Consider the following 9,686-nt stretch of genomic DNA (forward strand, 5'->3'; position numbering starts at 1 on the left):
GTAAAAAGAATCCTAGACTCCGATATATATAATCCTAAGACTCAAAACATTTTTGTTCTAGACTCAACAACGCCAGCGATTCGATCAAGCAGGGGGCTCCTAAGTCAGGGATGGCTCTGATTACCAACTTGTAATGCCCACGATGCGGCTATATCTCCCACGTGTCGAGGCACGACTTAGAGGCATAACCGCATTGTGGTTTTGTCGCAAGAAGGGTCATCTTCACACAATCCCATGTAATGAACAAGAATGGGATAAAGAGTTGGCTTACAATCGCCACTTCACACAATACATAAATATAATTCATACATCATCCAAAATACAAACATATAGACCGACCACGATCAAAATCCAGATGAAAATAAGATAACCCCAAATGCTAGATCCCGATCGTCCCAACTGGGCTCCACTACTGATCATCAGGAAAAGAAACATAGTAACGACCACGTTCCTCGTCGAACTCCCACTTGAGATCGACCCCATCATCTGCACTGGCATCATCGATACCTGCAACTGTTTTGGTAGAATCTGTGAGTCACAAGGACTCAGCAATCTCACGCCCGCGAGATCAAGACTATTTAAGCTTATAGGAAAGGATGGTGTAATGAGGTGGAGCTGCAGCGGCAATAAGCATATATGGTGGCTAACATACGCAAAAGAGAGCGAGAAGAGAAGCAATGGAACGGTCGTCATCTAGCAATGACCAAGAAGTGATCCTGAACTCCTACTTACATCATACATAACTCAGACCGTGTTCGCTTCCCGGACTCCGCCGAGAAGAGACCATCACGGCTACACACACGGTTGATGTATTTTAACTGGGTCAGTGACAAGTTCTCTACAACCGGACATTAACAATTTCCCATCTGCCTCATAACCGCGGGCACGGCATTCGAAAGATAATACCCTGCAGGGGTGTCCCAACTTAGCCCATCATAAGCTCTCACGGTCAACGAAGGATAAACCTTCTCCCGGAAAGACCCGATCTGTTGAGGATATAGACCTTAGAGTCACCCGCCAGGAGGGGCCGGGTTACTCATAATGGTGATTGCCAGAAGCCCGGCGCCAAGCTTGAAGACGGTGGGCCAGAGATGGGCTAAGACCCGGATACGGCTTAAGGCCCGTAGTTGCAATCTTTATCATGGTAGAACTTGTAGTGTAAGGCAAGCATAGTTGAGAGTCCGAGCCGGACACTCTTATGAGCCGGCCGGGACTCTGAGAGCTGCAGGGCGTCAGCCTCCCTATATAAAGGGACGACCGGCAGCGGCTGAGGAGAAGGACAATCTCATCGAAAGCCAGGCATAGCGGTTTAGCTCCCTGGTTATCGAAACCCTAATCAATACCACCTCAAACTGGACGTAGGCTTTTATCTTCACCGTAAGGGGCCGAACCAGTATAAACCCTCGTGTTACTTGTCCTGCTTAACCCCTTCAAGCTTCCTAGCTGCGATGGCTCCACGACTAAGTCCTAGCTCGAGGACATCTGCCGTGACAATTCCACGACAGTTGGCGCCCACCGTGGGGCCAGCGCACAGTGGATTTGAGTTCTTGAAGGGCGGCTTCGAAGGGCTCAAGGGATACGCTGTGGGCTGGATGACCAAGAGTCATCGCGGCAAGCTCTACATCGACGATGCAAACTGGGGCCCCGACGCCGGCTCAATTGAGTACGGGTACCGGGTCCTCTTCGGCGGAATTCATGTTTTCATTGGCAAGATTGGTGAGCCGGGCCCTGAGCCGGATCTCTGCGCCGATCTCATCGAGACGGCTCAGCGTGCACGACCCGCCCGGGCCCGGCCTGCCTTAAGGCATACTTTTGTGGGGTGTATCCACGGGGGACTCTCTGATCGATCTGGATCTGGTGATGAGACGGCCGCCGGCTCTGACGGCGAGTCGGCCACCGATGAGTCAAACTCGTTGTATCAACTTCAAGATGGCAGGCTCATGGGATGTTCCGATGGTGACAGTATTCCGGACTTGTTTGAGCCGCCAAGCCGGGTCGGAATCTTTATGGCCGGTGCGTAGCCTGTTCACAACCCCGCTGCCGGAGCGGGAAACCCGGTGCCTTCTCCGGCTCAGGTGCTGATGGATCTCACGGACAAGATGACGGCCCTGTTAACCACCACTGTTGACCCGGCAGATCAAGCTCAGCACGATGCGGAGGTGGCACAGTTAAAATTGGATCTAGTGAAAGCTAAGGAGGATCTTGCAGCGGAAGGGATCAGGATGGCTGTGGAGAGGGCGGCTCTCGATGCCCAAACTCAGTTGATCCAGGCGCAGTCCTTCCAGCTCACGATGGATCAGAACGCGTCCAATGAGGTCATGAGAAGGAGGCATCAAAAGACCCAATCTCGGCTCCCTCCGGTTTACGATCCACGCAACCTCTTCAGCACGCCAGGTGCAGGGTCTAGTAACCCTCCAGGGGTCATAGTGCCCGGGTCTGGGACCCCTATTCAGCCACGAGTGATGGGGCCTCCCCAGGTGCCCCCTGCCCCGCCTCAGTATGTGCCAACACCCCCGGGTCATTACAATAACCCGCTGGAGAACATGGTCGCTGCGGCAGCACGGCTGGCGGCTCTCCCAGTTGACGGTGACTCTCCGACGGCTATTGAAACCCGCCGGGTCAGGGAACTCCTTCAGACAGCACTGGCGCAGCAAGAGGCGTACTCCTACAGCCGGGATAGGATCCACTCGACCCCTCGTCCGGGCGGGAGCCCGAGTTACAACAGGCACATGGTTTCTGCGACCGGCTCAAGTAACGTCCGACGCCATGACCCGCCCCCCGGCCATGGCCTGGCTTATAAAGGAGCCTTTCACGCAGCAGACCAAGATAAAGCGCGGCAAGAGGCGGAGCAGGGGCCTCAGCTGACGGCTTACCAGACTCCCCCGGCTTATCCGACGACTTCCGTTGACGTGGGTATCCCTACCAGGACTGGGGGTGTCCCTTGTTTAGTGCCGGCTATCCGCAATGAACGCCTACCTAAGGACTTCAAAGGCCCTAGGAAGGTGCCCAACTACACGGCTGACCTACAACCCGCAGCCTGGATCGAGAGTTACGAGATGGCCATGGAACTACTGGAGGTCAGTGAGGCGGCAATGGCCAAGTACTTCACCATGATGTTGGATGGGACTGCCCGCACTTGGTTAAAGGGGCTACCAGCGGATTCCATCGGGTCTTGGGCTGAGCTAAAAGCCTGGTTCATCCAAAACTTCAAAGATACCTGTAGGCAGTCTATGTCAATTGTGGATTTGACTAACTGTAAGCAGCAGGAGGGTGAATCCACGACTCACTGGGTTCGCCGGGTCAAGGAGATCATACATTCATCAGATAAGATGGATGCCGGCTCTGCGGTCTTAATGTTGGAACAGAATTGTCGTTTCGTGCCCCTGAAGATGAAACTCGGGCGGCTTAAGCGCGACTGCAGTGATATGGGTATGCTAATGGCGGCTCTTCTCAAGTACGCCGATTCCGATGGTACCAAGGATCCCCCTTCAGATGATGAAAGGGCAGGGAAGGGAAAGAAGAATGGCAATGGCAAGGGTCCTCAGCATAACCCGGGGAACCAAGGAGGAGGCAAGCGCAAGGCCGATGGCAGCCTAGAGTTTGTAGCCAATGCCAGCTCACAAGGTAATAACCAGCGACGCAATGGGAGGCCCCCTCCCCGAGGCGGCGGGTCAGGCCCGACACTGGAGCAACTGTTGAATGAGCCTTGTCCAAGGCATGGCTCTAGAGAGAAGCCAGCGACTCATCTATGGAAGGATTGTGCAATCATGAAGGCCTTTAAGAATTACAATGGCCCGGGCGACGGCTCAGGCGCCGGCGGTTTTCATGGCCCGGGCAGCGGCTCAAATTCTAATCCTCAGAACGGTCGAGGGGGCTTTAATCAGCAGTCTGGCCAGGATCATCAACAGCAGCAGGGGGTTATCAGACCAATCCAAAGCAGCTTAGCGGTGGACAGTACCATGTATTTACCACTAGTCTGTGTAAGCGAGATCAGAAGATTCATAAGAGGGCCGTGAATGCTGTTGAGCCGGCGGTTCCACGCTACTTGCGGTGGTCTGAGCAGCCTATAGTGTGGAGTAGAGAGGATCACCCTCCCCGGGTGGACAATCCGGGTCACTTGGCCTTAGTGGTGGCTCCTCAGGTGGGAGGATATAAGTTCACTAAGGTGCTCATGGACGGAGGCAGCAGCATCAACATCCTCTATTATGAGACTTTTCGCCGTATGGGGTTGGTTGATAAGAACCTCAGCCAGTCAAACACTATCTTCCATGGTGTTGTACCTGGTAAGTCGGCTTATCCAGTTGGCAAGATCGAGTTGGAAGTGGCCTTTGGAGACGAGCACAACTACAGGGTGGAAAAACTGACCTTTGAGGTGGTCAAGATAAGAAGTCCGTACCATGCTATATTTGGGCGGCCGGCTTACGCCAAGTTCATGGCACGGCCGTGTTATGTTTACTTACAGCTCAAGATGCCGGGTCATAACGGGACCATTACGGTTCACGGCAACCGAAGGGTGGCCTTGGAATGTGAGGAAGGCGATGCAGCTTATGCAGAATCTGTTTGGGCAACAGAGGAGCTGAAGTTTTACAAAGACAATGTTGACCCAACAGATATGACCTCTCTGAAAAAGCCGACTACGGAAAATGAGCCGGCGATGAAATTTAAGTCGGCTGATGAAACTAAGCTTGTTGATTTTGTTCCAGGAGATTCATCTCAGCAGTTTAGCATCAGTGCAAATCTGGATCCAAAATAGGAAAGCGCGCTCATCGAGTTCATCCGTGAGAATAGGGACATCTTCGCATGGAAACCTTCTGACATGCCAGGTGTACCTAGGGAACTCGCTGAGCACACTCTCAATGTTGATCCGAAATTTAAGCCGGTCAGGCAGTTCCTTCGGTGATTTAATGAAGAGAGGCGGAAAGCTATTGGTGAAGAGGTGGCCCGGCTCTTGGCGGCTGGGTTTATTGTTGAAGTTTTTCACCCAGAGTGGTTAGCTAACCCGGTGCTCGTACTCAAGAAGAACGGCACTTGGCGGATGTGTGTAGACTACACGGACTTGAACAAGGCGTGTCCGGCTGATCCTTTTTCCCTTCCCCGTATTGATCAAATTATTGATGCTACGGCCGGTTGTGCGCGCTTAAGTTTCTTGGACGCCTATTCCGGATATCATCAGATTAAAATGGCAGTTAAGGACCAGGAGAAGACGGCGTTCATCACTCCCTTTGGAGCCTTCTGCTATGTGTCCATGCCCTTTGGACTCAAGTGTGCACAGGCGACTTATCAGCGTTGCGTGCAGAACTGTCTTCATAAACAGATTGGGCGCAATGTTCATGCTTATGTGGACGATATTGTGGTTAAGTCCATAAAGGAGGAAACCCTGATAGATGATTTGAGAGAAACCTTTGATAATATTCGGGTCTACAAGATGATGCTTTACCCGGCCAAGTGTGTCTTTGGTGTTCCTGCAGACAAACTCTTGGGTTTTTTAGTTTCTGACAGAGGCATTGAAGCTAACCCAGAGAAGATCAAGGCCATCACCTCCCTGGCTAAGCCGGCGTGTATAAATGACGTTCAGCGCTTGGCGGGTCGCATCGCTGCTTTAAGCCGGTTTATAAGCCGTCTGGGTGAGAAGGCCATGCCATTATATCAGTTGATGAAGAAAACTGATAACTTTGTCTGGAATGATGCAGCTACTACTGCCTTTGAGGATTTGAAGAAGCAGCTGGCAGACCCTCCAGTCCTTGCTGCTCCGGTGGATAAGGAGCCCTTATTATTATATGTGGCGGCGAACACACGAGCCGTCAGTGTGGCTATGGTGGTGGAGCGCAAGGAGGAGGGTAAGGAGCATCCGGTTCAGCGGCCGGTTTATTATGTCAGCGAAGTGCTCATTGAGTCCAAGCAGCGGTATCCGCATTGGCAGAAGCTTGTGTATGGTGTGTTCATGGCGAGCCGGAAACTTAAGCATTATTTTCAGGGTCATCCCATCACTGTGGTCAGTTCTGCCCCTCTTGGTGATATCATTCAAAACAGAGAGGCCACAGGGAGAGTGGCTAAGTGGGCTATAAAGCTTGGACCTCATGGTCTCAAGTACGTGCCACGCACTGCTGTTAAATCTCAGGCCCTGGTGGATTTCATCAATGACTGGACAGAGTCACAAGTGCCCGAGCAGAAGCCGGATAACACATATTGGACTATTCACTTTGATGGGTCCAGGCAGTTGGAGGGCTCGGGGGCTGGAGTCGTGTTGGCTTCCCCTAAAGGTGACAAGTTCCATTATGTGCTACAGTTGCTGTTTCCTTGCACTAACAACGCGGCTGAGTACGAGGCCTTGCTCCATGGTCTTCGGATGGCTAAAGAGATGAGCTTAAGCCGGGTAAGGTGCTTCGGCGACTCAGACTTGGTGGCTCAACAAGTATCAGGAAAGTGGGATTCCAAGGACCCTCTCATGGCGGCTTATCGCCGCGAAGTTGATGCCATTGCTGGGCACTTTCAGGGTTACCAAGTGGAACACATCGATCGCAGGAAGAACGAGGCGGCGGATGCTTTAAGCCGGCTGGGCTCTCAGCGAAAACCTGTGCCGCCTAACACTTTCCTGGACGTCCTTTATGGCCCTTCTGTTAAGTTGCCTACAGAGGAAGACTTGGCTGTCCCTGACTCGGAGGCACGACTGGTGGCGGCTCTCCATATCATACCAGACTGGACAATGCCCTATCTGGCTTACATGACCCGGGGTGAGTTGCCTGAGGATGAAACTTTGGCGAGGCAAATAACCCGGCGGGCTAAGTCAATGATTGTTATCAATGGTGAGTTGCATCACCGCAGTGTTACGGGAGCATTTCAGCGTTGTGTTTCCCCTGAGGAAGGTCAAGAGATCTTGCATGAGATCCATGAAGGGGATTGTGGCCATCACGCCGGCTCAAAATCTCTTGTGGCCAAGGCTTTTCGTCATGGTTTTTATTGGTTGACGGCTCATGCTGATGCAGAGGACTTGGTCAGTAAGTGTGATGGTTGCCAAAGGTTCTCGCGACGGGCTCATGTACCCGCTCAAGAACTGAGGATGATCCCAATTACTTGGCCCTTTGCGGTCTGGGGGCTTGATATGGTTGGGCCTTTCAAAAGGTCCAAGGATAAGAAGACTCACCTTTTGGTGGCGGTTGACAAGTTTACCAAGTGGGTTGAAGCGGAGCCAGTTAGCAAGTACGATGCAGCCACGGCGGTTCAGTTTATGAAAAAGGTGATCTTTCGCTTTGGTTTTCCGCACAGCATTATCACTGACAATGGCACAAATCTCTCCAAAGGCGCCATGGAAGAGTTTTGTCAACGAGAGCATATCCGACTTGATGTTTCCTCAGTGGCTCATCCTCAATCCAATGGTCAAGCTGAGAGAGCTAATCAGGAGATTCTGAAGGGCATCAAGCCTCGGCTTTTGGTCCCTTGCAACGGACGCCGGGTTGTTGGGTGGAGGAGTTGCCCTCCATATTATGGAGCATCAACACTACTCCTAACAGGTCTACAGGTTTTACGCCTTTCTTCATGGTTTATGGGGCGGAAGCAGTCCTCCCCAGTGACATCCGTCATGACTCACCTCGCGTGGCGGCTTACGTTGAGGCGGATAATGAACAGGCGCGCCAAGATGCTCTTGACTTGTTGGACGAACAGCGTGATGTGGCAGCAGCCCGTTCAGTGATTTACCAACAAGACCTGCGCCATTATCATAGCCGCCGGGTTAAATCCCGGGTCTTCCAGGAAGGCGATCTCGTGCTCCGGCTCATCCAGGATCAAACAGATGCGCACAAGTTATCCCCGCCTTGGGAAGGGCCCTTTGTGGTCAGCAAGAACTTGCACAACGGGTCATATTACCTCATTGACAGTCGGGAGCACAAAGATTCACGTAAGTCGGAGGAAGAGACCCGTCGGCCGTGGAACATAGCTCAGCTTCGGCCTTACTACACTTGAGCCACCGGCTCTCATAATGTACATATTTCTCTCAGCCATGTATATATTATGATAAGTAATAAAACAGGACCTCTGCCCTTTTTCTCCTCCAAATGTGCACGTGTTTGTTTTCTTTGCAAGATTAACATGATAACTTGAAGGAGGATCCGACTTATGATCGTATTCGAATCTAGCCGCAGGTAATAAGGTCACTTGGGGGCTTCTTGTTCAAACATGGGTCGTATTCGAACCAAAGAGAACATAGCTGTCGATACCCATTTGATTGGCAAAGTGCCGAGCTCATTGGGAGTTTTTCGTTGGTCATATTTGAATCATAGTTTAACCCCTTTGAGAACCGACGTGGGTCGTATTCGAATCAGCGTCATTAAACAATTCTTAAAATCACTTGGGGGCTTCCTGTTCAAACATGGGTCGTATTCGAACCAAAGAGAACATAGCTGTCGGTACCCTCTTGATTGGCATCGCCACACCCACTGGGGGCTATATGATCGCAGTCGAATCCTAGCATAATCCCTTTGGGCCGGGTCTCTGGTCGTATTCGAACCGGAAGTCCCTAAGTTCTTCTGCTTTATAGCAAGTTTCTTCTGATTATTTCAACGTGTGTACAGCCGGGTCTCACTTTGACGGCTTAAAACTTGATTAACAGTGTTAGTTGAACACAATGGGTGTCATTAAGACAGGTACACCGGAGTTGAGGTACCAACCTTATTACCCGGATTACCTAAGCCGGAAGTATGCTTAAAGGCCACTAAGTATGATATTACGACTGTATTAAGGATATAATTGGAGATCAGTCCTTTTTGATTCATATTCCGGGTTATATATCTAAAACTTATGATTCTCAGGATGGTAAGCCGCCTCGAGACTTGTGATTTGCCCTTCTATGCAGGATAGTTAAAGGCAACTATTTTGAGGTTAAGGAAAACAAAGGATTGATTATGACCCGGAGAAACATACAGGAGACAACTTCATCAGACTTTAACATTCAAGGCGTGTACGATGGCACGGCAAGGATAAAAGTATTGGTCCTACTCTATTACAAAGACTCATTGAGTCCAAAAGGGTGAGGCATTGATTGATAAGCCGCTAGCTGAGTTACAACGCCTGCTGAGTTGAAGTCTCCGGCTCGTTCCTCTCTTCTCCTCCGGCTGATCCCAAGATCCGGAAGGTTGATGACTTCCAGTCGATGCCACTGAGAGCTTCGAATTGGGCTTCCTCGTCAATTAACCCGGCCGGGTCAATCTCCGGGGCGAAAGTGTGCTGACGAGCCGGCGGGATCAAGTTGAGGGCTTCATAGCGCGGAGTAGGGATCCTCTGATTTTCTGCGTCGTAGCCCGGCTGATACTTGGTCAGATCTGTATCGTTGCCAATAAGAGTGGCCACCGGGCGTATGGTCTTTACGCAAGCTGCGAAGTCCTTCTGATCAAAGGCGGTGCCATCTTCCTTCAGACTTGGGTAGCCGAGGGCGATTTCCGCCGGGTCTAACTCTGGCAAGAACGCCTTGGTCCGGCTCAGCGCAGCGATCGCTCCGGCTCTTGCAGAGGCCCGTCGCAGCTCTTGGATCCGCTGAGGCAGAACGGCGAGCCGGCGAAGGACTTCCGCCAGGTGAGTCGGCACCTCGTTGGAGAGGGCCACCACAGCCAAGGCATGTTGTGACCCGGTGTAGAGTTGCTCCACCAGGGTGTATACGGCCTTCAGCTTGGTCACCACACTCTGATTCAAGCTGGCAA

Source organism: Triticum aestivum, chromosome 7D, assembly GCF_018294505.1.
Source record: "Triticum aestivum cultivar Chinese Spring chromosome 7D, IWGSC CS RefSeq v2.1, whole genome shotgun sequence".
Taxonomy (NCBI): Eukaryota; Viridiplantae; Streptophyta; class Magnoliopsida; order Poales; family Poaceae; genus Triticum; species Triticum aestivum.